This window comes from Pholcus phalangioides, unplaced genomic scaffold, assembly GCF_987345545.1.
Source record: "Pholcus phalangioides strain wild (caught in Gottingen) unplaced genomic scaffold, Ppha-v1.0 ptg000004l_1, whole genome shotgun sequence".
NCBI lineage: Eukaryota > Metazoa > Arthropoda > Arachnida > Araneae > Pholcidae > Pholcus > Pholcus phalangioides.
The window spans coordinates 18,222,168-18,250,072 of NW_028301597.1; the positions used below are offsets into that span (position 1 = coordinate 18,222,168).

Genomic DNA, 27,905 nt, shown 5'->3' on the forward strand with positions numbered 1-27,905 from the left:
GTACTCACCCATTAGCGGACAAAATTTTTGGTCTTATGGGTGTCCGTTATCGAGAGTTTCTACTATGTAAACATGTCTTACTTCATTTTAAATGACTTGATGCAAAATCTATATAGAATTTTATTTTTTTTCAAGACTAGACTTCTTATTTGAAAAAAATAATAATAAAAAAGCACTACACATATGATTGATATAATGAAGCTCGTATTGTTGCATCTCATCACTTAAACTTTTGAAAAAATAAAGGAACCGCAACTCGTAATTTCACGAGACTGACGATATATATTGGCAGAAGTTCATTGAATCGACGTCCATTGGCTTCCAGAAACGACAGTCACGATATTCTTATATTGGTGAAACCTCGAGAATATTTAATTATTCTACGAGCAATATATTGCATATCAGAATCGTATTTCCTGAGAACTCGTGGGCACGATGAGATCGACTGACGGGGACTTGTCAGCCCGCTTCTTTCTTCTCTTCCTCCTCCTCCTCCTCTTCATCAATAAGACGGTCAGGATTAATATACTGGTGAACAGCAACATGCATCCCAAAGTTATTCCAATGACTCCACCTGTTGGAATCCCTAAAAAAGCAATAAATAAGAACTGGAGATAGCATTGAGATAAAATAACCTTTTTTAATATTGAGTGTATAAGATACTGTACAGGTATAGAAGAAGAAGTAAAAGTAGAAGCATGTAAGAAGAAGTAGAAGTGTAGAAGAAGTAGAACTACTGGAAAAGAAGTAGTGACTGTACAAGATACTGTACAGGTATGGAAATATCGAGTGCATAATATACTGTACTGGTATAGAAGTAGCGAGTGTGTTACTGCACAGGTATAGTAGTAGCGAGTGTTACTGTACTGGTATAGTAGTAGCGAGTGTTACTGCGCTGGTACAGAAGTAACGAGTGTACAAGATACTGTGCTTGTATAGAAATAGCGAGTGTATAAGATACTGTACTGATATAGAGTAGCGAACAAGGCCGAGCATATAGTGAGGCGACCATGAGGTACAAGAGTACATAATAGAGACTAGTGACGAAAACAATTGTATTGTTTTGTTCTACACCACACCACACTGCACATATACTCGTGAAACGAAACAAAGGGGAGAAAGAGGCCACCCAATGAGGTGCACAACTTGAACAATCCTGTTTGTTTTCATCTCGATCTGCTGATTTTCGCTATATTCTGAATGGTCCGTTTCTCCCTTTCTTTCTTTCCCTCTTCGGAGGAGGAATCATCATCATTATCACACCCTTACATTCAAGAACCCTTCCGGCCATTTTCTCTATTCTCTTTTAGTATGTGCGGACATCTCTTCCTGCACCCCCTATGAATTGTTTTCTTTCTAATCGCTATTCTGGGTAGAGGAAGAGATGTCCGCACATACTAAGAGAGGATAGAGGAAATGTCCGGAAGGGGGGGGGGATTCTGAAATGTAAGTGTGTGATGATTATGTGTATATGTATATGTGCGGTGTGGTGTGGTGTTGAACAGAACAATACAATTGTTTTCGTCACTAGTCTCTATTATGCACTCTCGTACCTCGTGGTCGCCTCACTATGTATTCGGCCTTGCCCGCTACTCTATATCAGTACAGTATCTTATGCACGTGCTATTTATATATTAGCACAGTATCTTGTATGCACTCGCTACTTTCATACCAGTGCAGTAACTTGTACAGCACAGTATCTTGTGCACTCGTTACTTCTTTTCCAGTACAGTATATTATACACTCGATATTTCTATACCAGTACAGTATCTTGTATGCTCGCTACTTCTTTTCCAGTACAGTAGTTCTACTTCTTCCATGCTTTTACTCCTGCTTCTTCTTCCATACCTCTACTTCTTCTATACTTCTATTTCGTCTTCCATTATGATCGCAGCCTAAGATATTGTACTGGTATAGAAGTAGCGAGTGTACAAGATACTGTGTTGGTATAGAAGTAGCGAGTGTACAAGATACTGTGTTGGTATAGAAGTAGCGAGTGTACAAGATATTGTGTTGGTATAGAAGTAGCGAGTGTACAAGATACTGTGTTGGTATAGAAGTAGCGAGTGTACAAGATACTGTGTTGGTATAGAAGTAGCGAGTGTACAAGATATTGTGTTGGTATAGAAGTAGCGAGTGTACAAGATACTGTGTTGGTATAGAAGTAGCGAGTGTACAAGATACTGTGTTGGTATCGAAGTAGCGAGTGTATAACATACTGAACAGGTATACAGACGAAGATATTGATACCATAGGAGTAGATATTGGCGAAACGTGTTATCTACAAAAAACAATTTCAAGTTTATACAAACCTACTGCACTATCTAATAAATCCTGATGTGTAAATTGGATCGAATATAAACCGAAATTTCATTCCAGAAGGGTGTTGTTGGTGGTTGGCTCTCTATCGATCGGTCGGTCTCTCTCTCACACACACATATTATTGAGGATGGCCTGGATCCCTGGAGTACCGAGAAGTGTGTGCTAGGTAGGTTCCTCTAACCATTTTACTCCATGACACTGTGCCAGGCTAGACACTGCTGCATTAACAAATTACTAGCAGTACTTTATCGTATGTGTACCTCGTAGACGTTCTTCTGATGAATTTCTAACTAATTGGTACGTGTCGGAATGACTGTTCTGAGTTTATGTTATGTGTGGAGCCCTAACGTATTTATGTTGTCAGATGTGAACGTGAAGTAGCAGAAATGAATGAATGAAAACCGGTTAAACACTTTCAAAATATGAACGAAACTCACTTAATTCTACAACAACTGGACTGGTTATCTCAAGCGTCAAGTGTAGGCTGTCTGTTGCCATATCCAGACTGGATAAAAATCCTGTATGTTGCAAAAACCCCTCCTCAGATGACTGTGAGCCTGTTCAACCTGTTGAATAGCGATGAAATATTTGTCAGCAAAAAAAAAGAGAAAGCACTAGAATTTGTTGGAAAAGCTGTGCAAAAAACGCGAGATGATATTTAAAAATAAGACAAAAAACCCGTTATTTTATCTCATTTACACCGTCCCTTAAGTATCCAAATCTATCAATTTCCCTATAAGTTGAATAAGTTTTTGTTCGTCTTTCGAAACAGTAAACTCATTTCTAAGAATCCCCACATTTCTTTTCACATCATATCCTACTTTTTTTTTCAAAGGAGTTGAGGATTTATCCTTTTTTTATTTTCATTATTATCGGCCAACATAACAGCAGTTTGAGCAAAGACTGGTGCGGTCCAAATGTTTTAGGAAGCACATTTCTAAAGAACCAACCTATTGAAAGAGACGAATTTGTTGACACGTCAAGTGTAAGTGTACCATGACCTTACTGCACCAATTTGTTCAATGTTACCGTGACAAGTTTTTCAAAAGTGAATTTTTTTACTTGCACTGATCATATTTTCAGCGGTATGAGTAGACATTAAAAAAATCGTGTCCTTCGATTTATCCAATTCAATCATACCGAAAATAGTTTTTTTCCAGTAGGTATCTGAAAAACAGGAAATTTGTGATTAAAAAGGAAATTACTCTTTCGGCAGATATTTCTCGAGAAGAACCAGTACGGACTAAACAATGCCGCCTTTTTTCTCCTTTGCTTATTTTGTTTTTGCACTTATAAAATGTGCCGTCAACTTTATGCAGAATTGAAATATGTAATTTTAAATGTACGAGTATTTTTCTGTTAAGTTTTACATTGAGAAATATTCAAGTGATTTTACAGTGTTTATAATTTCACAAATTTTCTCAACTTGAAATTAAATTCGTATAAAATAGGTTATTTTATTTGTGGAGTAACACAAATAAAATAAGAAATAATGGAGTAACACAAATAAGACACTGAGATACAGTAGTTCGACGTGTGAATTTATATAATACATCCTCTCTTCAAAACGCTATTTCGACTATGATCCGATATAAGCTTGCATAACTTATGCGTCCCTAGGGATATGCGCTTTAATCTGATGACCGGACGTCAGAAAGCCGTCCTGCTCAGTCGAGTAGGTCCCAAACCTGGGGCCCAACTCAAACTTAGAATAAATGTCCCTAAGTACTTAAATTTCAAAAATTAAGTCCCCCCCCCCCCCTTCTCGGGTTCCCACTCGACCTCGTGGCTGGGAGTTCTTTTATTTGTATAAAATAACAGGTTTGCAAACTCTGTAATCTTGCAATATACAATGTATTTATTATTTACATATTTACAATAGTCAGTTCATCCACTTTAGTGGGACTTATACAATTCGTTATTCCAACACTTCAACTACATTCGTAGTTAGTACTAGATTTTATTCTAGTAATCTCTTTTTGCAGGGTTCTACACGTATACGCTGTACACATGTGTTCAACGTCCCAATTTCTCTTGGTATTCTTGTTCTGCTCCTCACAGTTGACACACTTGATATCAGCTGAACAATCAACTAGAACATGTCCCTCTTTACCACATCGTTTGCATCTACTTTGACCCGTGCAGTTCCTCGCCAAATGTCCTATCCTCCAGCAGGGCCGTCTAAAGAGCATCATGGGCCCCCGGGTCAAGTGATTTTTCTGAGGCCCTACCTGACAAATTTTCGAAAATTTCAACTGGTTCTAATTTTTCTGAGGCCCCCGGGTGGGCCCATGCGTTAAGACGGCACTGTCCTCCAGCACTTAAAGCACTGTAGTGGACGAATATATTCTTTAACATTGTATGATCCGATATAAAGCCAAACTCGTTGTAGCACTAAAATTCTTTGGGACAGATGGTGTCGTTAAATCGGGGTTCGACTACATAAGATTAGTCGGCCCGCTTTTGATGCTGAGCTCGTATTTCCGCCTATAATCTATAAGATGTTTCAAAAAAGACTCCCTAACTTTGAAATGGCATATGTTCGCAAAAGTGATAGGAAGATTGATGAAACAAGTATTACTTTTCATTGGTAATTGAAATACTCTGAATTATAAAATATGTTGCAATATTGACTAGTTTTATGAGATGACGCGATGTTCTGATTTAATAGTTGGGGAAAATTGCGTCTTGGATCTGAATGGGAAAAATTAGATGATGAGCACAGTGTCCTTGACACTTATCATAGCTTACAGATGGGCCTGAACTGAACTGAACTGAATTAAGATTGGATTCGCTGGTGCCACCATAGGCGTAAACTTCTATAGGGCCCATGGGCCCGAGCCCCCCCAACATTTTTGAAGACGCGGCTCAGCCCCCCCAAAAATTCGTATGAATATGGCTTATTCATTTTGCAATGATGAAAATTTTTTTTTTAACCAAAAGTTGTCCTAATTATGAATTAGTTAATGGAAACAATCTGCACAAAATTTTAGTTCTTTTAAAAAATCTGGATGGTCTTTGGCTTTCTTGTTCCATGACAATACGTTTATTTCATTTCTTCCCTGCCGTTCAATCCCCAATTGCACCCTCCATCGGTTCCAATCGGTCTCCATCGGTTACTGCCAGAAGGCACGGCTGAGAGGAAGATTCTTTGCGGTGTTGAGGGGGGCTCTTTCTTCTTTGCCTGTGGCAAAAACTGAGTGTCTCTCGATGGAGTGTCTCTTCTTTTGTTCACTGCGACCGGAGGACGGCCATGGCGCCGACATGAAAATAAGCCCAAAGATGCATGGTGGGGGGAGGGGGAAGGTTGAAAATTGGGAAGCAATGATATTGAAACCGAAATAAATTACACTCTATAAAGAATAGGTGCCAGAACCTAGAGGCTGAGGCCATTTGAGCCCCCCCCCCTCGCAATAAATTTTGTAAGGGGACTGAGCCTCCCAGTAATTACTGAAAAAAACCATTGTGCAATGCATTCTCCCTCTCCTTCGTACACGCTTGAGTCTCGTATATGCGGAGGACCAATAACTTTTAGGCCCCCCCCCCTCAATGTTTTTTTGAAAAATATTGGGGAAAAAAGCACATTCTAAATGCCCATTCATAACAGATCTTGAGGACCGATGCCGAAACATTTTTCAAGCCCCTTCACAACAAAATTTGACTGGGGGTGGGGGTAGAACATAGGCGTAAACTTGTATCCGGCCCGTGGGCCCGAGCCCCCCCCCCCCCACCATTTTAGAAGAGCCGGCTCGGCCCCCCCAAAAATTCGAGTGGATATGTTTCTCACACTTGGCTCAGAAAAAACTTTTTGACAAAAAATTTCTTTAAATAGTAGAAATCCATCTGCTCGAAATTTTATTTTTTTACTTTTCTTCAGAATCTCAACGCACTTGTTCTGTGACAATAGTAGTCTTATCTCCGAATCAATCCTGCATCCATTCATCCTAAATTGCGTCCTCCCAGAGGTGCCTGAAGGCACCAGTGTAGATAACTTGGGGGCGGGGGAACCTTTCTCTTGCTTGCACTGTCGGTAAACTCAAGAGCATCTCTTCCTTCTTTTGTTGAGTGTGACCCTTGGGGATGGGGACATGACGCAACACAAAAAAAGAAAAAAAGTGGGAGGAGGTAAAGTGAACAATGATTAAGCTTATTAACAAGTTCTTCACAACAGAGGCGCTGACATGAAGAAATTAACATTGGGTGGAGAGAGACGCACTGCATTGTTCTTCTAAAAACTATTGGGGGGGGGGGCTCAACCGCCTTACAAAATTTTTTGGGCTCAAATATCCTCCACTCCTAGGTTCCGGTGCCTTTGAGGGGAATCAAATAAATAATAGTAAAATAAAATTAACACACAAAAAAAAAGAAAATAAGAAATGAATGGAAAATTTCAAAGCCCCCTGAGCCGGGTACTATTGCATTCTAATACTAGGAATATGAAATTTCCTCCTTATAAATCAGGGATTCTCAAACTATCTACGTTAGCAGCACTTTTATATAGAAATTTTAAATACGGTATTTCAATAAATGTTGAAGAGAGGTTAAAAGGTGAAATTTGCGTCCCCCCCCCTCTGGTCCGGCACCCTAGACATTTGACCCCTCCCCCCAGCCCTGTTTCCAGTACTCCAACACTTAGGTAGCCAGGGCCGGAACTAGGGAAGAAGGCAGTTTTCACAGGCGGAATTCTTGTGGGGACTGCTAATTCTGGGTGGGGGGGGGGGTGGAAGACGAAAAATATCATTTCGATCGGAGGAGGATTCGGGGAGAGGGTGAAAAAATTACATACTCTTCCCTCCCTCCACGACTAAAATGATCCTGTCTCCGTTGGACCGGGCTTTTGGACAGATCTTTCGCGAGGACCCCGATTTTTCACAGGGAAGTGCTTGGACCTGTCGTAAGCGTAACTTGTATTAAGTCGTATGTTAAGTGCATTAAGTCGTAACTTATTTTAAGCCAATGGGATCGAGACTCCCCCCCCCCCTTATTAATTTCGGAGAGCTGGCTCAATCTTCCCCTCTCCCCCCAAAAAAAATCGCATGGATACGTTTTCCACACCTAGACTCGGAATAATCACGTCACGTCAGTACAGTGAGTTTCGGCCTTTATACGAAGCTGTGACATGTAAAAAAAAAAGTGGCGATTTTTCCACAAACACTTTTTTCCGGCCATTTTACAGGATGCGACCTCTATTTATCGGAAAATACTGTAATTTTTTCTATGTTCCATTGCAAATTATATTGGGGAATTTTTCTGAAAAGGATGTAGTATTTCTTACTTATGTTATTCAAAAAATTGTGTTTATTTCAAAATGAAGAATTATTCTCAAGGTTTTAATAGGGTTCCTCCTTTCCCGATCAATTCTTTTTTACGGACGAATTTCTATTTGTCCAGCCGGTGACCGCAAAGAGGGGGTTTTACATACCCTGTTTACGTTCGCAGCACTGTTAGAAATTTTAAATATCTTGCGGCATCACAGTCGATCTCAAGGAGGTATTTCGATGCTTTCCCCCCCCCCCTTTCCCGACAATAAAATGATCTTCACTCCTAGTTACAGCCCGTCTGTGGCATCTAGTGGCGTGTTTCCCGGGGGGGGGGGGCACTCAGCGAGCTATAAGCACGGCCATGGACTCCCACATACTGGAGAAGGGCTTCTAGCCTGGGATCTTTGGCGGACTTTTTATTCCATGTATTTTTTTTTTTCTTCATGATAAAGGGGCCGCCCCTTCTGCAGCTGACAAAGAGCATTTCAATAGGGTTCAGTTTCGGCTGCTTCAATGCAGGTTTACTGAATACAATCACCATTTCCTAATTAGAAGGACGGGGAGTGTATAGCGTGTCGCTTATGTGGGGAATATGTCACCTGGAGGCATCCGTCCATATGGGGACCCCCCTTCTGATCCTGAAAACTACATTCTTCTTGACGCCGCCGGTCAAGGCTTTAAAAGCTTTTGTGCTTAATGGATGGCCATCCGTGAAGGACGCCGACATAGATGATCCTAATTGGAATATAAAGAAATTACGGTGGTGAAGAAAAATCTAGACGAGGTTTGTGATTCTGCAAAATAAGAATAGCTGTGTTTGGAGCCACTTGAAGTAAACTCCTTGTTTTTCCCCTGAAAAAAAACCCCCACAAATGTTGAGATAGACAGTTCCACAGTATTTTATGGTTTGTGTGGACCACATTCGGTTGTGCACGTACAGTATAACCTTCTGTTAGTAAAACATGCTGTATTACAAGAAAACGGAAAAGTTCCTCGTGATTCCGCACAGTTTCCTGACAGAAAAAGTAAGCAATATTAAATATAGCTACACATTTTTGATAAATTCATGCATTTTAAACATTTTCTTTAATGATAATTTATTCAGAATCTTCAAAAACAATCTAGATTTTGCAGCCCTCTAATAGTTATAATCAATAAAGCGTAGTATAAAATACTTTTTTTTCTGTTAGACATATCAATAAATTAATAAAACTTACCATGTTTTATTTTTTTCAATCATATTTAAAATTTATTTAAGAAAAATTTAAACTCCATTTTTCTTGCATACTTGTAAAAGGGACAATATTTGAATCGAGTTTTTAATAAGAAATTTATGCAACTAAAAAAATTATTATTTTTCTAATTTAAAACCTGATATATGAGAGTAAAATAAATCTTAAATAAGTGACATGTAATTTGATTTTGGGGGAAATATACACTGTATCATAAAATATAAATAAATACAGGGCTCGACAAAAATCATTAAAAAATTTAGGCACCAGCCAAATTTTGTAAGAGCCAAGCATGGTTTTTTCACGAGAAAAGTATCTTAAATAATCTTTTTTCAACCTTTCTGGGAATTGATGACCCCCTTCCCAGGGCCGCAACTAGATACTTTGTCATCTGGGGCAATTCGGAATTTTGGCGCCCCTTGCATGTAGAAGAAGCAGTTAAAGGGTGAATTCGACTCACATTCTGGTCCAGCGTCCGGAGCACCAGACCTACCTACTTTCTCTAGTTGTGGCTCTGCTCCTTTCTATGTTGGAAGACAATTATGAAATCGGAAAATTTTGAGCCATCACTAGATTCTGATTTAGCAATCACATATACAAAATTTTAGGCGCGAATACAGATTTTCCAGTCACCATGGTGACCTGGCACTTGGGGTTTGTCCAACCTTGGAATAAATAAAGATGCATATACTGTTCTGAATATATTTTTTGTATATAGTCATTTTCATGACCCCGCCCAGGGGATTTCGGGATTCATGAGATCTGGGGGATCCTGGCAGGATATACTCAGATTTACGGCATGACTAGATCTGAATAAATTGCCTATGGCGATAGACCGGAGTTGTGCTCGTTTCAATGAGAGAGAGAGAGAGAGAATGAAAGTATATTTTTACTTGGACCGTGATCAAACTAGAATGGGGCTCAAGGGCAAAGGCTACGCCCCCAACAATCAAATAAATTTTTGTTAATTAAATGCTTTTGGAAAATTGGCACCAACTCAAAAATTCTCTGGAAGAAATTCCGTGTGTCCCCCCCCCCCCAATAGATTGGTTTTCTTGGGTACGCTCATGCTCAGGGGTAGTCCCATTCCAAGGGCGTAGCGAAGAGGAAGACTTGGGGGTCTGGTCCCCTCGTCCGAAATGTGAGAAAATGACCGAAAAAAGGGGAAAAGATGACCAAATCTATTGTTCTATCACTTTGGTCCCCCCTGCCGAACGAAATTTCTGGCTACGCCCTTGTCACATTCACTTTGGCAACAATACATTAAATGATTGTTATACAGTCGAATATGCTGTTATAACGAAGTCCAAGAAACCGGAGAAAACACTTCGTTATAAAGAAATTTCAGATTGTTTGCATTGTTCCTATGTATACTTATTAGAGGGATTAGAAAACCATTCGTTAAAACGATATTTTCGCTGTAACGGTATTCGTTAAAACGGGATTCGCCTGTAATTAGAGCCCGAATTTTCCACTTAAAAAAAATGGCTAAATATGAACTAAAACTGAGAAAATATGTGCTAAAGAACAAATAACCAAGCAAAAAACGGAAATGCGTTTTTAAATGCATCTTTTCTATTTATCTCGGTGCATATTCATTTGCAAAAACATTCTCATGCAAATGATTTCTACATGTATTTTATTTAGGAATTTCTAGTTATTAGTACTGTAGCTGCTCACTAATAGAAAGAAAAAGTTGCTCGAAAAAGAAGCAAACTACACGTGCACACAAGTAACAAAACATGAATAATGTCAAAAATAGGCGGATTTTTCTCCTGAGATTTTACTTCTTTTTACTTGAAAAAAAAGAAATGACAAGCAAATAAAGCACCCGGGATTCGGGTATGGTCCATTGTAGCTAGAAGGTCCTTGGAGTTGAGCAACCAAACTATTTGAAAATGTCGAATTTCCGATTCGATAGACGATGTTGCCTGATCCATAAATCCATGGAAGTGAGCATGAATGTAATAAGTTCAGACTTTTAATTGTTCAGTTGGTCATCTAAACCGCTTTGATGATACGAAATTCTATGGAAAACGTCTTATGCTCTTAGAGAATCAACTGATTTGAGATCAAAAATCAATTTCACATGACTAGAGTTCCGTTCAATCGTTAATATTAGAACGAAATGATCTCAAAGACGTCCCAATGCAGATAAAGCAGCAATTTTCAATAATTTTATGTTCTTACAGAGCGAAACGTGAAAATTCGTTTATAATGAGAACTACGTTACAGCGAAAACTTTTCTTGTGGTTGTGAGCTGTTGTTATAACGAACTTTTATTGTATTTATGAGCAATATTAATTTGAAAAATTACAAAAATTTAATTAATCTTCCGCACAACTTGAAAATTTGCACTTATTCTGAAAATTCTTCAATTACATACATTTATACACACATTAATGCTAAAAAGAGGTTAATTTATATAAATGCAACAAACAGGACTAATCATAACAAATTTATAAATAGTGCAAAAAAAAAAATGAATAAATCAAAAATAAAAAGGTCAATTTCCCGTGACCTTTCATTAAATTAAGTTGTATAATAACCAAGAATGGCCACTGAAGCTGTGCTTTCCAAAGTGTGAAACATCGACCCCTGGGGGAAGGGGTCGATGCAATTGTCCAAAGGGTCGATAGAAGCTATGGGTTTAGTATAGGATCCTATGGGTGGGCTTGAGTTGGGAGAAATGAGAAAGAAATTTTTTTTAAAGAAGAGCTATGGAACACAAAAAGTTTTGGAAACTTTTCACTGAAGCAGCGGTTCTCAACCGGTGCTCCGTGTACACTTCCCGGGGGCTCCGCACCCACTCGAAGAAAATAAATCAGTAAATTCGATAAATGAATATAAGAGGAGAGCGTACGGGGCTCCACCATAGAAATTTTACGCCAAATAGAGGCGGCCACTGATGCATATTTGTGTTTGAGTGCAGGTGATCATTTGTGGAGATTTTACTGTATTTAGGAAAATGTAATGGAACCCTTTGTATATATCTCCCTATTACGTTTCTGACCTTACTTATTTGTACGAGGTTTTGCTTCAGTTGCTATACATTTCTATACATTATCCCTGTATACAGGGCCTAATTTCTTCATGGGCAAATGAAGCCTTTATAACTTTGAGCCCCCGAAATTCAAACAACATACATTCACTGACCAATTAACATCTTTGACTCTTGTCGCAAGAGCCTCCTAATTCCTGCTTACCCAGGACCCTGCCTGTATACACTTCAATTAATCGACGTTTTCATTTCGATTCGAACTCCCAAGTCTTTGGAAAACACCTTTTCTATCAATCGAATCACATAATTTTTCAATTGGTGAAAACGTGTCACTGAAATACAGTGTTTTACGGTTTTCAAAAACCCATCATGAAGAAACGTTGTAAGCGGAAAAACTAAGCGGGATCGACTGTAGTTTCTCATGCATATTTTTTACTGAAAAAGTAATAAAATTTAAGATGATTGACTGGTTCAATCAGGGCTGCAACTAGATCCTTGGTTACCCGGGGCAAGCGCGCATTTTGACGCCCCCCTTGTAATGTTGAAGGAGAGGTTTTAGAATGAAATTTGCACCCCATCCGGTCTAGCGCCCGGGGCACGAGACCCGCCTGCTCCTCCCTAGTTGTGGCCCTGTGTTCAATGGCTTTTGACAGGTACTGAAATAATTATTGAACGGGCTACGGTATGCTGATAGCCAGGGCTGTAACTGGGATTTTTGTCGCCCCCACATTCGATAATTTTGTAACGGTGTTCTCTGTCAAGTAAAGGACGTTTTACATAACGTTTAAATAACACTTTTTTTTGTTAAATCTTGAAATGAATACCGTAAAATTGCGTGAGACTTTAGCAACAGTAATGTTATGATAGTATTATAAGTATATTTCTTCTCAAGCATAAGATTTTGAATCAAAACGACAGATTTTCCACAAAATTTTTTTTCGGAAACGTCTGTAAAAAAAAGGTGGGGGGGGGGTAATTTTCGGAAAAAGTTCGTTTTTCAGTACTGTTTTCGCATTTATACGACGCGTCGTATAAACGAGGTTCCATTAGAGCCTGAGCCCCCCCAACATTTTCAATAAGTTTACGCCTATGGGTGCCACGACACAATTTTTAATGGCCGTTCTGCCAGACTTAGCTGCGGGCCACGAAGTGCGTGACCTATATTGTCATCATCATACTATCATACAGATGGGCCCTGAATAAGTGTCTTCTTTTCACTTCTGATTAAGTTTACCAGGTTCAACAATTGAGAAAGGAGGACGCCTGCATGTGCACCCTCAGCGACGTCACTTATCCAAATTTTAACAATAGATGGCGCCCAGGGGCGTAGCCAGAAATTTCGTTCGGGGGGGGACCACTTTCATTTCGGAGGGGGACCAAAGTGACAGAACAATAGATTTGGCCATCTTTTTCCCTTTTTTCGGTCATTTTCTCACATTTCGGGGGGGGGGGACCAGACCCCCAAGTCCCCCCCCCCCTGGCTACGCCCTTGATGGCGCCACTATTCCGACCAATAAATCCAGCCACAACAATAATTTTTCCCAACTCCAAAACAGAACTGCTAAAAAAAAGGAAAAACAGAAAAAAAATTCTAGGAACTTCGACAGCTATTGCATGTGGGGGAAAAAACAAAAACACTCGTATCGATGGAGAAATATATAAATATTTCAAAGTAGAAAAAAAAAATTTCCCCGGAAAAAAAAAGAAAAATAATTCCGGAAACCTAAAACGGAGGATGAAAGAGCAAATTTTCCGAAACGTAGGAGGACAGTTGAAATGACATCAAAAAATAGAATGGTTGGTAACCCTACTTCTGAGTAGTGTTTAAAAAAAAAAAAAATCACTGTGAACGCGACGCCATCTATTAGCTAAAGTTACAACTAATCTTACAAATCAAAAATTCCATTCCAAATCTTTATACACACCATTTGTTTTATTTATCTACTTGTGTCACGATTTTGAAGACATGTCATGTCAACGTTGTAGGGTCCTTCCCAACATACCTTGTAGATTTGCAGAGGTTTCAAATTATTGAGGTGGAGATTTCATCATTCATAGAAATAGAAGATGTTTTTTCTTATCATATAATTCAAAAATTGTTATTTTTTTTCTATAAGCAGAAATCTCTTTATTATTCAGAAAATTCAGCATTTCCTGTTGTTGTAATAGTCTTGAGGGCAGATGTCGGTGTAGCATCGCAATCCGCGTTTCGTATATACTGTTGCAATACTGTACACAAGTGTTAAAATAAATTAGCATATGTTCTCACGCACATATGAAATTTCAGTTTATTTATTTAGTCAGAGTTATTTAAGTATGATTAAGTGCCAACTCTGCATGGTTTTTATGTTGAAGAGTTTTCTCACGCATACGATGCGAAAAAATTGAAGATTTTTTTTTAATTTGCTGTTAAGAGCGTCAATGATTTTACGAATATAGAAATACTATATTTTGGCTTGAGCACAACTTCCTAAAACTGTATCAAAAATATAAAATGTTAACCTCTTTCTGAATCAACATTTTGCAATGCAATTTCAAATTTTCAACTGAAATCATCCATGTTTCACCTAAAGAAGCTTTATACGATATTCATTTTTGTACTTAACGTTACGTAGCCATATTTAGGTACGCACTTTGGGAAGAGCTACAAATTATACTCCTACGTATATGTAGCAGTGTTATGCTACCCGTATATGAACTAATAATTTCATATATACTTAAATGCACAAAACATATTTATTCAAAACTACCAAAAAAATTTTTTTTTCTTTCAGTATTTTTTTTTTTTTTGCAACTTTTTCTTCAAAAAGAAAACTTTTTTAACTCGTGCAAAGTAGAATACAGATAAGAATCGAAAAAAAACATTATTCTCAATAGAACGAGTTATTAAAAAAACTCCATTTAATACTTCAAAACAGAACAAATGCCAACATGAAATATTGCACGGAGTGAACAACAGATGAAGGCACAATGATGACGACTACAGTTCCATATCTACGCATCTACTAGGCATTGTTGAAAGGTTTGTTCAAAGAGTTGCGTCTGTTTTTGGAATTCCCTTTCTTGCTGTGCATACAGTAGAACGTAACGACCAAGACGCAGATTAACAACAACGCACATGCCACCACGAGACCGATGACGCCTTCTATAGGGAACCCTGGAAAATAAAAACCGCATCAAATTCACCTGTATTTATGATTTAAATTGATTGTAATTTGTTCAAATGAAAAACTATACTTTAGAATATAACGTGTGTAATATATTAACACATTCACTGCCGGTCATGTTAGGCTGTGTTGATAGTTATTGGCCACATAACGCACTGGCTTGAGATCGGCAGTGAATGTGTTTAACAAATAATACGAGTAATCATATATATGCATATCTATTTGTCATTACTTCGTCGATTTATATAATGGGAATGTAAACAACGATACAAATTAAAAAATTGTCTTAAGCGTGGAACTGATTTAGAGCAACTAACACTTATTACTATCATTTATACTTATGCAGTGAGCTCTGCAGAATAAATTACCACGTGGCTATAAGGAACCAGTAAAATAATAGCTTACCGTCGAACTCAGTGCATACGAGGAACAAAAAAGTCTAGCATTTGCTCGTACAGGCGAACTTGGATAATTCAGATTCGTTGATAATTCGAATATTATTAAGTCCTCTTTCAGTTTTATATTTAATTTAATATATAAATTACATGTTTAATTAGATTCTTTTCCTAATGTTTTGGGTAATTCGAAGTTTGATTCAGATATATCATTCACAAAATGGCTTATGAAAAAGGTAAGACTAAACGTCTTCTCAGAACTCCTAGCTCATTTAGTCATTCTTTCCTTTATTCTGTGTGATTTACTGATCTTTTCCAGAATATAAAATGCAGCCTACATGTTTAAACAGTAACAAAATCTGAAATCTTGCTTCGGCACTAAGAAGCAATGATTTTGTTACCAAAATATAAATAATGTATATTTAAAATATTGAGTGACCTGTAAACCATTTTACCATATTGTAATTATGTAATGTATTTATATAAATGCTGTTTCTTCCCACCTTTCCTCCATTTTTCGAATATCAAAGTGAATATTGCACTAGAAACGTGGAAGTTTTTTTTTTTTTTTTTTGACATCAGGAGAGACAGGGAAACAACTCTGCAATTGAATTTTTTAGCACAAGGTATCCGTATAAAAAAAGAGTTAGCATTTTTATTTTAATAACTTCCAACCCCTTGCAACATGAATGACATATCTGAGTATTAAACGTTATTTGAGTGCTTTTTCTATGTCTCCAGGATTAACGGATCGCCAGTAAAATGCTAAGCTCCCTGCTACCTATGCACCCTGTATACAGGGTGTCACCTTGACGTGGCAATAAACTCAGAGAAGTGATATTAGTCATCAAGAGAAACAAAAATTGCCGTAGAACATCATATCGAAATCCACGTTTAGTCGCTGAAAATCGTAAAAATTCTTACGGAGTGTGTGACGTCGAGTGGAACAAAAAGGCCAATGAGTAGAAAAACATTTATTTGACAACGTGATTACAACAGATCAATGTCAGAAAGTAGACAAAGAGAAATGACTACAGGAGATTTTGTAGTTATTATTGTATTTTATTTTGTACACCACAAGCTGTGTTGTGATCATGCTGTCAATTAAATGTTTTTTATACTTATTATTGGACTTTTTGTTCCACTCGACGTCACACCCTTCATAAGTATTTCTGCGATTTTCACCGACTAAACGTGGTTTGCGATACTAATGTTGTATGACAATTTCTGTTCCTCTTGATGCCTAATATCATCCCTGTGAGTTTGTCGCTATTTTATGTCAACACCCTGTACGAGCAGAAAAAATTATGATGTGTGAAAGGGTTATAATTTAGTAGGTAATTATAATGATGCCCTTTTATAAGAATTTAAGCATGCTATATATTTAAGAAATATTAACTCAAAATTGAATCGAGACACAAAATTTAGATAAATGAGATTCAGGTAAATAGAATTATAATATAATATAATAGAATGTAACGTTCTAAGTCAGGGGTGCTTAAACTTTTGGATGGTGCGGGCCTCTTCATTGGTTTGGAAACGTGTCGCCGGCCACTTGAGTTATCTGGAAATATGCCCCACAGCCACTCAGGTGATCTGAAAGTGTGTCAAAAGTCGCTTAAGAGATTTGGATATGTGCCGCGAGCAATTTAAGTGATCTGGAAATGCTCTTCAAGTCACTTAAATAATCTGGAAATGTGCCAAGAGCCACTTAAATAATTTGGAAATTCGCCAAGAGTCACTTAAATAATCTGGAAATGTGTCCAGATGATCCGGTGCCAATGATTGTCCCTCAGATGGTGACAATCATTGGCACCGGAACCTACGGGCTGAGGCCATTTGAGCCCCCCCCCCCCGTCGAATAATTTAAAAAAAAAACCAAAAAAACAATGCACACAATGCATCCTCTCTCTCTCCTAACGTACGCGCTTGAGTCCCGTATAGACAGGACGACCAGAAACTTTCAGTCCCCCCAATGTTTACTTCATGTGGGTGCCTCTTGTGACAATACCCTGTTTATGTATCAGATATCTAAATTACACGCACTTCTTCATTTACATCCATTTCTCTCCATAAGCTACGTAGTTTTGAGTCCACTCTAACATCTCAAAATGTGGTGCGCTGTGTGTTTGAATGTGTGTCTTTGAGAAGGGCTATTCAACAGACAATTTTCCATATATATAAACCATAAAACCAGTTTTTTAAATTCTTCTTAAAGCCTTAACTGACGATGTATTCAAACCAGAAGCCCCAGAAATTCCACAAACAAACATCACTTGTGTAAATACCATTCTTTTTATCAGCCTACCATCGTGTAAAGTCGTATATCGAGATTTCCTAGAACGTGATTTTGGATGGTAAGGCGTCTTTCTGGCTAAAACGTGATAAATTATGTTTTTGCAACGATTTAAAACCTTTGAAAAGTATTCAGTAGGCTTACTTTGCAACTTCAGTCTCAAAATGTTGTTAATCTCGTCCACAGAAAGCTACATCACTTTGCCGTCTAGCAAACAAAAGATTCTTTCTCACTGCCTTCATAGGTTTCAAGGATTGCGTCACGAGATTCAAATTTGCCTGCATTCAAGTTTCCATAAACGTTTGGGACACGTAATTTTAACAAATTAACGATTGTAAATACAATTTTTATTATGTTTATGAAGAAATGCTCTTTATATTACTGGAAAAATGATTTTCCTTTTCTGTGAAAAAATTGCATTTCATTACACCGTGTGCTACAAAAGTTATACAGAAAAAATCAGAGTCTGTAAACTTTTGGGACATAGTGTATAAATGTGTCGCGAGCCGTAATATGCAAATGAACTTAGACATTTAAGTGAACTAGAGGTGGGCCGCGGATCGCTCAAGTGATTATAAAATGCACTTAGTGGTCGCTTAAGTGATCTGAAAATGTGCCATGGTGCACTTAAGTGATTTTACAATCTTTCGTGGGCCATTTGAGTAGTTTGGTTATTTGTCGCGGGCCGCATCATTTTTCCGAGGGCCACATTTGGTCCAAGGCTATGGGTTGAGCATGTATGTTCTAAGTAGACACTGTTGGGAACGAAAGCGTAATAAGCGTCTATCCACATATCCAGAGGTGAATTAGTTAGAAATTACATCAATAAATCATTACATTGCAGTATTATGCACATATACGGGTTTTCATTTGTAAATTTCTACTCTGAACACGTTCGTTACACGTGTTGTGCAAACAGGTGTAGAAAAACATGAATAGACAAATAATTTGACATCCACTTTGGCAGTCAGTGTTATTTATATGACTGGCGATTTCCGACTGACAATGAGAAGGTCGGGGGGGGGGGGATAAATGCTTTATTTTCCACTTATTCGATTTTTCTTACATTAATGCACGGAAACGGGACACGACTAAAGTTAAATTAACTACATTGTTAATCCTCTTATCCAATATCCACTTACTAAGGTCCGACTGTTTAATTTTCCGTGTAAGACTAACAAAATTTATTTTTCCTAGAAAACGTAGAGGTTTTATTCAATAATAAATGCGTCACACTTATCCATAAATATAATGTTTAAATGAGGAAAATATGGAATAAAGAGGTATTTGAAGCAGTTGTCTTTTCAGGGTATGAATTGTGCAAGTGTGTGTCAGGAAATAAACATGATACATTAATTGGCTCGCACGCACACGTCAGTCATCTTGCAAAGAGTGATTGCAAATTTTAAGCATAAATAAATATGAAAATAGCTTGATATTTGTCATAGAAAACTGTTTGCTCACGTGTTTGTTTATTAATTTCCATTTGGTAAAAACTGAAGACCTAGAAGTTTTTATTTTATTTCAAGTATACACATTTTAGAAGTGTGTAAGTGTATATCTAAAATAAATGAGACGAACACACATCTCAGGGTCGTTTTAATACGACACGACAATAATTTTGTCAGCTCGCTTAATAAAAAAAAAACCGTTCATGACGACTAAAAATAGTTATGTGAAACTTACTTATTTCAATAACGATTGGATTAGGGATTTCAATGGCGAAATTGAGGCTGTTGCCTGCCATCTTTGGATTGCTATCGTCTTTCGTTCGTCAAGAACTCGGCTTCATATGATCACTTTGATAGTTGCTTCTATAGCAGCTATAAAAGACATTTTTCTCATAAGTTATGATTTCATTCTTCAGTTATTTTCATTCATTTTTAGGAATAGAAGATACAAAAAAAATTTAAGACATTTTTTATTTTATTTTATCGAGAAAAGAAAAATTGGTTCATTTAAAAAACAATCTTCACAATCACAAAAGATACATATTCTCAATTACGAACTAGGAAATACATTTGAAGATAGAAAATTCGCAATTTTAAGTAAAGACTTTGGAAGAATACGAAAGAATGTTAGTTGGTCGAAAGATGCTATGAATTAAGTTTCTTCTTTTCTTTATTTCCATTTTATTTCATTTTTTGTCGTCCGTCGGAATTTCCGATGAATCACCAAATTTAGGGGAAAAAATGAAATTCGTACTGTCATTCTTCGAGCTTAGAATGAATTTAAAGGAAATATTCTTAATAAAAAATAATTATCGAAGCATATTACAGTCACTATTTATATTGATTAAATAGTGAAAGGAACTCTTAAATTTTGTGTCTTCTTGTATTGAGATAAATATGAACAATATAAAATCTAAAAATTTATTGATATATGATTAATTAATTTATAACAGATGTTTATAGTTTTTCAAAAAGTAATTTCCGTTGCACCATATCAATGTATACACGTATGCACGAAATAAAAGGTTTTATCCAAATTATAAGGAAAAACTTTCAATTTCATTCATAGTATGAATCTGCAAAAATACAGGTGTGTTCTAAAAACAGATCATCTAAACCAGGGCTTGACAAATCCAAGGCGTAAAGTCCCCGCTCCAGCTAATAAATTGATATCGGTGCCCAAAATTTTCTGTGTGTGCTTACTAGCTCGGACAAAAGAAATATGTTTGGCTCCTAAAATATTTAGTTGGTGGCTCAATTTTTTCTTGATTTATCAAGCCAGTTCTAACCAAGTTCTAAATTGGTCTTAGACAAAGAATAATTATTATTATTCTTAGTCTAAAAGCAACTGACCTATGGCCTCACGAAATGGCTTCCAAAACAAAAAATCTCAGTTGAAAAAGGTTAATCTAAAAACTATTTCATCACAAACTTGAATGGGAAGTTGCTCAAAAAAAAACAAACCAATTGTTAGATAACATCGGTCGTTTTTTCCCCCTGGGCTTGAAATTAATACCGTTTTAATTTTATTACACGTGTACCCATGCATTCGTTAGCTTTTTAATTCTATCCGCTATAACAACATTCACAAGAACAAAACTTTTGATCATACCTGTTTGAATGTATGCATCGGCTTTTTTTTTCAGCTTTTTTTTTTTCTTACGAGACTTCCAATGTACGAATATCACGGAATCATATAGGCGGTGTCTTTCGTAAGATTTCTAAGTGAAAATGGAGAAAATACTCCAAACATCAGCAAAGGATCAATGTTCAATTCTTTATCAACGCCTCTTATCGTTTTCAAGAACGATTTCATGTCAGAAGAAAATAAAATATAAAAAAAAAGAAGAGAAAATGGTTTCTTCGGGTAGAAGCTATCGTCTTATGAATGGCTTATTTATCTTAATAGCATATGGTATATATATGAAGAAGAAAATAAACTTGCAAATTAATTACTCGACCTGAAAAGTAGGCAAATCTCTTTCGAATTTCAGGTCATTGTCGATTTCCTTCCTCTTTTCTTTTTTTTTTTTTAACATTATCGAAATGTTTGAAGAGAACCTTGACTTCGGCAAGAGGTGACCTACTACCTGAAGCTCCGGTAATTTGCTTCTCACTTCGACAAACTCAATATCAGTTACTCGCTCGTGGATATTTTGATTGATCCAATGGATCCATTAAAAGTGTCATCAAATGTGTCAGCGCCAGAGGCTCCGCATTTTACTGTGGTGACATCTTTCTTGCGCATGTGTCTACATTTATGAAATTTTCAGACTTCAGTGTGTGAGATTATACAATTGAATTAAGTTTATGAAAAGAAAAAAGAAATGAAATATAAGCTTTAAAAACACTAGAAGTTTCCGTATTACTTTACATCAGTTAAAGGCAATTGAAATGTTTCACTCGGAATGTTCGTATGTAAAGTCAAATTTCCCCGTTGAATTTTGACGTTGACACATGTAATTATCAGGGTTATACCAAGGCAAGTTAATATACTTTTTAATAATAATTTTCCCCATTGTTTCTTAACAAATCAAGCACATCTTTACTAGGGCAGGGAATCGATTGAAGTTTTTAACTGGTCGATAAAAAAAATTTTAGGCGATCTATCGACGCATTAATTGAATTCTAATCGGATATTTTCCAGTGCTTATTATTCAAAAATAAACTTATTAGATAACTTTCATTTTATTAATTGATTCTAAATAAATGTATATACTATTCATTTCACTCGCCTATTCGCTAGATGTAAATACATATTGGAATAGAGTATGTAATTAAGGCTGCATGCTTGAAGTAATGCTCAACATTTTTGTCAGATCCTATAATTCCTTCAATAGGATCTTGTTTTTTTTTTAGGAAATCAGTCATTTAATGTTAGTCACTTATTTCGAAAATACTTTCGGGATCTTCACATATAAATACTATTAATTTTCCCCCAAAAATCAAATATGCTTCCTAATGGTACTGGAAGGAGGAAGAGCTGATATTTCCGAATACGAAAACTGTTATTCACAGTGAAGACAACAAATTTTGGTCTCGTCTTCAAAAAAATTTTGGTTTCGCCAAATAAATCAAAATAAGTTATGAATTTTTATTCGAATTCCAATCGGATTGATCGAATCGATTAACTCAACTAAAATTTTTTTTCTGCAATTAACAATTGATCGATTAATCGGATCAGCCTTAATTTTTACTCCATAGTTCGAGTCAAGTTTTCTGAAAAAGCATATTTTATTTCCACGAAAATATATGTTAATTCATGAGAAATTATTTATTATTTATCACTAGAAGATAAAATGTAAAATATGTGCATGAAAAGAATAAATGTGTCAACGTTTTTTTGCCTAGTGTTTTGAAGGAAGTCGAAACGAAAAATTGATGTGTGTGCTCCGAAGAATCCGAAGTGCCAAAACTTTTCGAAATTGCTTCTCAAAACTGCTTTTCGCCGAGAACGCGCTTTGTTTCATTTTTCCTACAAATGCGAGTAATCTCAGTTTGATGGTGTCCTTGCAGGGACTCAGTGGTCTCGATACCTTCACCGAAACTTTCGGTGGAACCGAAAACCTAGACCGAAACTTTCTTACAGGCCCCTCTATAAAAATTTACAGTGTAAAAAATATTCATATCGTTCTTCTAGGGTTGAAGCCCCTATCGGAAGCCCCATTTTAAAGAGGTCATAGGTCGTGGCAGCTGTATCTATGAAGAATTCAACCGATGAATAAAGAACAAAACAGATAAGAGTAAATACATATACGGAGATCCAAGGAAAACAGTTAGGGTAGTTATATTTCATCAAATGAGGCAGAGTAATTCCTATCCTATCCTATATTTAATCAGGTTTTCCTTAATGGCATCAGGGACAACAAGAGCGACCAGACGGAGTACTTTTGTTCAGCTGTAAAATACAAATACGAGCATTTATAGCTCACCGAATAACGACCCCATTCTTCCAAAATTTCTGACGTCGAGTTCCTGTTGATATATCGACTTAAGTGTTAAAAATACATCTCGACGAGATGTTTTCTAAAACTCTTTTATTTTTATAGTTTTGAAAGTTTTCACTCACAGGGGACTCAGGTACAGTACGTGATTGTGACTACAGTAAAGTCCTGACAATCCGAAGCTACTGGAAGAGCAAGAAAATCTCGTAATCTTTGATGATAATTTACCCTTAATCTACTGACGATTTTTTGAGAAGTACCAAGTAAAATAATTCGTTAGGCACTAATTTTTTTTTTTGATTTTTTTTCATTTTTAATTAGTAGAACAAAAATTATCTACCAAATAATTTACATGATAATTATTTATGATTTTGCATTATGTTTGTATTTTTATTAATTATGATTTTCTTCTTATTTTATTTTTCTTATTGTGGTAGATAAAGCTAAGGAGGAGTTATGGAGCTGAAGGAGATATGTTAAAAATTAATAAAAAATATCAGGAATCAATCCATAATTTTGTTTCCCACGAAGAAATATTTTTCTATTTATTATAAATAACCTCCAGTTAAAGTATATATGGAAACATTTTGTGAATAATTAATATCATTTTCAACTTCCTGCTATTTTGATTAATATTACAATATTTTCAATCATCCTGTCAGTATTTTTAATCTCTTTTTCCTAACCCAAAGAAAAGATGAATACGAACTAATCCGAGGGAGAAAAGGTTAGAAGTAATCGAAAATATTCAAATAATTAATTCAAAAGAGGAGTAGATTCATGAGAAAATTTCAAGGCAATAAACAATTTTTGATGAATATTAATTAATAAATTTCATTGATATATTGCAAATAAAGTATTTTATGTAAAATATAACTGCCGTAGTAAATAAATCCCGTTTAAAATATTGGTTCAAAAAAAACATATGATTCTACAATTATTTTTTATTTGTGTTTTTTATTTCTCACGTTAGCAACACGGTGTAAAATATACTTTCATTATATTGAAAATATCTTAAACATTATTTTTAGAAACAGCTATAATAATGACAATTAATCAATCACAAAAACTTCTACTAAACAAAGCCCAGATAATCCAAAAAGATTTTGAAAAACTAATTTTAAAATTATTCATATAGACATAAAAAATATAGACAGATTTTTATTCATTCTTCCGAAAAAAACGGATGTAGATGAAAGTGAAAAATAAATTATACAAATTCTTTAAAGAAATAAAATCACATTTAATGAAGTACAGAACAAAGAAAACATTCATGCATCAGGGCTAGAAAAATCTATTGTCCGACATGTCCAGAGCATGTGAAAATTTTGACTGGGCGTGTATTTTTTTCAACTACATGCCCACCGCTAACATGTAGAATATTGACTCGGGAATGTATTATTTTTAATCGGGCATGGGAATTTTCGGAGATTTCACCATCCCTGACATTCATATGCAGTAGTCTCGATAATGCGAGTCTTAAAGTTGAGAATCCGGATAATCAGAGGTGCTATAATGTTTCAAAATTTCTCCTCAATAATTCTCTCTGTGTTTTTCCTTAATTTATTTTATTGATATACATGTCTACCTATGCGAGTAATTTCAGTTTGAGGGAGGTTTGACAGACACTGTAGGGGGGGGGGTGGTCTTGATCACTAGGCTTTATAGCGTAAAAAAACACAATGACATTCACGTCGAATCCCGGGGCTAGAGAGTCCCTGGCAGGCTCCCTTATAGTCATGCCATGAGTCATGGCAGCCACAATTTGCAATGAATCAATCCGTTGGATTAAGAACAGAACATGCCAAAGTGATCACGAATACGGAGGTCCAAAGAAAACAAGTTGGAACAATCATGCTTCATGCAATGAAAATAAGTTCCATTTTTAACATTTAGAATGCCCATACCTCCACTCCAGGGACATAAAAGTAAAAGCCATTCCGCAAATGGGAGCCTTACCTCTGAAAGCCGTTTTCTGTTGTTTTTCGGATAATCCTAGTTTTTAGTAATCCGAGGTGGTCTCGGTCCCATTCGCCTAGGATTACCGAGACGTAATTTCTAGCGAAAATTGGTGGGGGAAAAATGAAACCTCTCAGATTATCGAGACTCACATCCGTTCGAAATTTCTTTCATCACACAGAAGAAAGTATATCAAGAAGTAAGTTAAATCAACCTACCGCAGAGAGCTTCGGATTTCTTCTGTATCCTGCGTGTAGTCTATCACTACTCTTCACAGACTTGTTGACGAATGATCAGCGTATCCATTATCACAAAACCACAGGAAAAAAAAAACAAACTTCTAATGAAATTTCACTGGAACTTTTCTCTCTTCCCCCGTCTAGAAATTACATCAAATATTTTCCCTCTACACACCAACTAAAATGTTTGTGTGCATGCGCATGTGTGTATTTTGTCGCCGCTGCCTCCTAAGGAATGCCTCCGCAGACTAAGCTTTGAACACGTATTGAAGCCACACAGCTGATCAACCAAAAGCCATAGAAAAAAAAATGAAACTGTTTCGAAGAAGATCAGGGAAAGTTGATGAAATCTAAATGGTGAAGAACGAAACGGGTCAAGGCTGTTTTTCAGGCTTCATTTTTTTCCCTAGATAAAAAGCTTGGGGGGAATAACAAGACGAAGAAGAAACAAAATCACGTGACGTCATCCATAAAACTTATCGACTATCACGGGTTTTTTGCTACATTTAATAAAAAGTAATGTCCGTTCTACAATAAGCGGGTCAAGATTCCTTTCGAATTGATCTCTCGGCCGTCATTCGTGTTTATGAATTCCATTTACGGATTAATCTCATCTGTTTCACTTGAATAGAATGTGTGTGTGCTCTTGTATATTTTGATACAATGATAACACTGTATATGCATGTTATTTGGCATTGTTTATGCGGAAGAAAATCTTTTAGATCGAGGCTGTTCTGACAAAAAAGCATCTGCCTATATGTATACTGCGTCAATTACAGTTGTTTAAAGAGGAAATAGATGAAATATCTTATAGGTCTTCGCCCTTCTTCGAGTGGTTAGTGCCACTAATTTGGAGCATCAAAAGTGGGGGGGAAAAGCATCTGATTTTGATGCATGCTTAACCTCGAAGCAATATACATCGGTATCTCGAGTTGTTAGTCATTTAATTTACGAGTAAAACATATTCGAAGAATGCTCCTGCTAGTGAGTATATGTACAATTTTGCGTTCTTGAAACGTACCAGCAAAAGTTAGATCGACACAAGAAAACTGGAATTCTTTCAAGAAGTTGATAACGACACGCCAAAGCTCGGGTGTTTTCAACAAGTCGATAACATCACGTGATAGCTTGAAGGCTTCACACACGTCGATACCAACTCAAAAAAGCTCGAAAGCTCAGGTGCTTCCGACAAGTCGAAAATGACACAAAAACGCTTGGGTGCTTTTAGCAAGTCGAATCGAACCGACACAAGAAAAACGGGTCTTTAACTGAAGTTTTTGATACCGGTGCAAAAAAAAAAAACCAGCTCCGGTGCTTTCAACAAGTCGATACTGACACGAAAAAGCTCTTGTGATTTACACAAGTCGATACTAATGCAAACTAGCTCTTGTACTTTATACACGTCGATACCGACACAACAAATTTCGAGTGCTTACGGAAGTTGATACTATTGAAGGACCGGATATACCCCACTTCACATCTCAGAGACATATCGAAGCGTTCCGAAAGTTGATACGTCACAAGAAAACTCTGGTGTTTTCAACAAGCCAATAATAACACATGATAGCTCGAGTGCTTTACACAAGTCGATGCCGACTCAGAAAAGCTCGAAAGCTCGGGTGCTTTTAACAAGTCGAAAATGACACAAGAAATCCTGGGTGCAACAAGTTGACGTTGACAGTGATTTCCGTATGTTAGTTACTGTGCACTGTCTCCGTCTTTTAAGTAACACTACTTTTATTGCGTATAGGATACGCTGATATATTAAGTCAGTTGGTTTTCGTACGAATATTAATACAGTATTATGGCTTATGTGGAGTGAATAAAAGAGATTATTCCTTTTTAAATGGAAAAGATCGCTTCGGGATGTGAGTTTTTACGTTACGAGCAGTATCTATGCACAAAATGAGTAACTTTAAACGAATGCCATTGTGATGTAAGTTCTTGAATGTATTTCTGGTGGTTCAATTTTTGTCACGATTAAGATCTTTTGTGAAAAGTGAAACCAAACCGGGCACCAATATCGAGCACTTCTGCATTTTTAGTGATTTCCGACTTGTTAGCGAGTTGAAGATATCTGTCCTAAGATTATATTTTTCCAACACTGAAAAATAATATCTGGACAAGGGAATTTCGAAAAACCTTCATTTTTCTGCCCCTTATTATGAATCTTGTTTCTGAGACATAAAATAAATTGAATTTGATTCAAGATTTCCAATATGATGAGTGATGGTCAATTTCCGAAGTCTGGCCAGTGCATTAGCTTGTTGAAGCACACCAAATAGTCTATCTTCTCGTCTAGTTCGGGATTTCACCAATTTCACCAATACGTGCAATGCAGGTTATATCGCGAACTAGCCATTTATCGAATGAATAAGACTTCGCACAATTAATACCAATTAATATAATCATTACAACTTAATACATATATTAGAGAAAACTTACTTCTTATACTAAAAGAATAACTAACACAGGTGTCTTCCTTGTTCTCATTAGCTATCGGTCAACAGATATAAAATATCAAGTTTACATGGTATAATAAGCAATCAAACTTTCCATATAAAGTATAATAAATATTCCTTACTAGCACGTGTATGTGTTGTGCGATGATTACGCAACCATCTCTCATCTTTATAGA

The 27,905-nt window shown here is 36.5% G+C and overlaps 1 long non-coding RNA gene across 5 annotated transcripts; it reads right to left on the reverse strand.

The window, feature by feature from the left end:
* Positions 1–135: 135 nt before the first annotated feature.
* Positions 136–27,866, reverse strand: LOC149086690 (uncharacterized). 5 transcript variants are annotated; one of them, XR_016192491.1, is made up of 4 exons: positions 25,247–25,583; positions 20,738–20,846; positions 19,361–19,497; positions 14,700–14,973 (listed from the first exon to the last, which is right to left on the reverse strand). It is a non-coding gene; the product is annotated as an uncharacterized LOC149086690 (long non-coding RNA). The 5 variants fall into 5 exon arrangements; XR_016192489.1 differs by lacking the exons at positions 14,700–14,973; positions 19,361–19,497; positions 20,738–20,846; positions 25,247–25,583 and adding exons at positions 136–586; positions 2,760–2,888; positions 27,713–27,866; XR_016192490.1 differs by lacking the exons at positions 14,700–14,973; positions 19,361–19,497; positions 20,738–20,846 and adding exons at positions 136–586; positions 2,760–2,888 and having other exon boundaries at positions 25,247–26,035.
* Between the last annotated feature and the right edge of the window lie 39 nt (positions 27,867–27,905).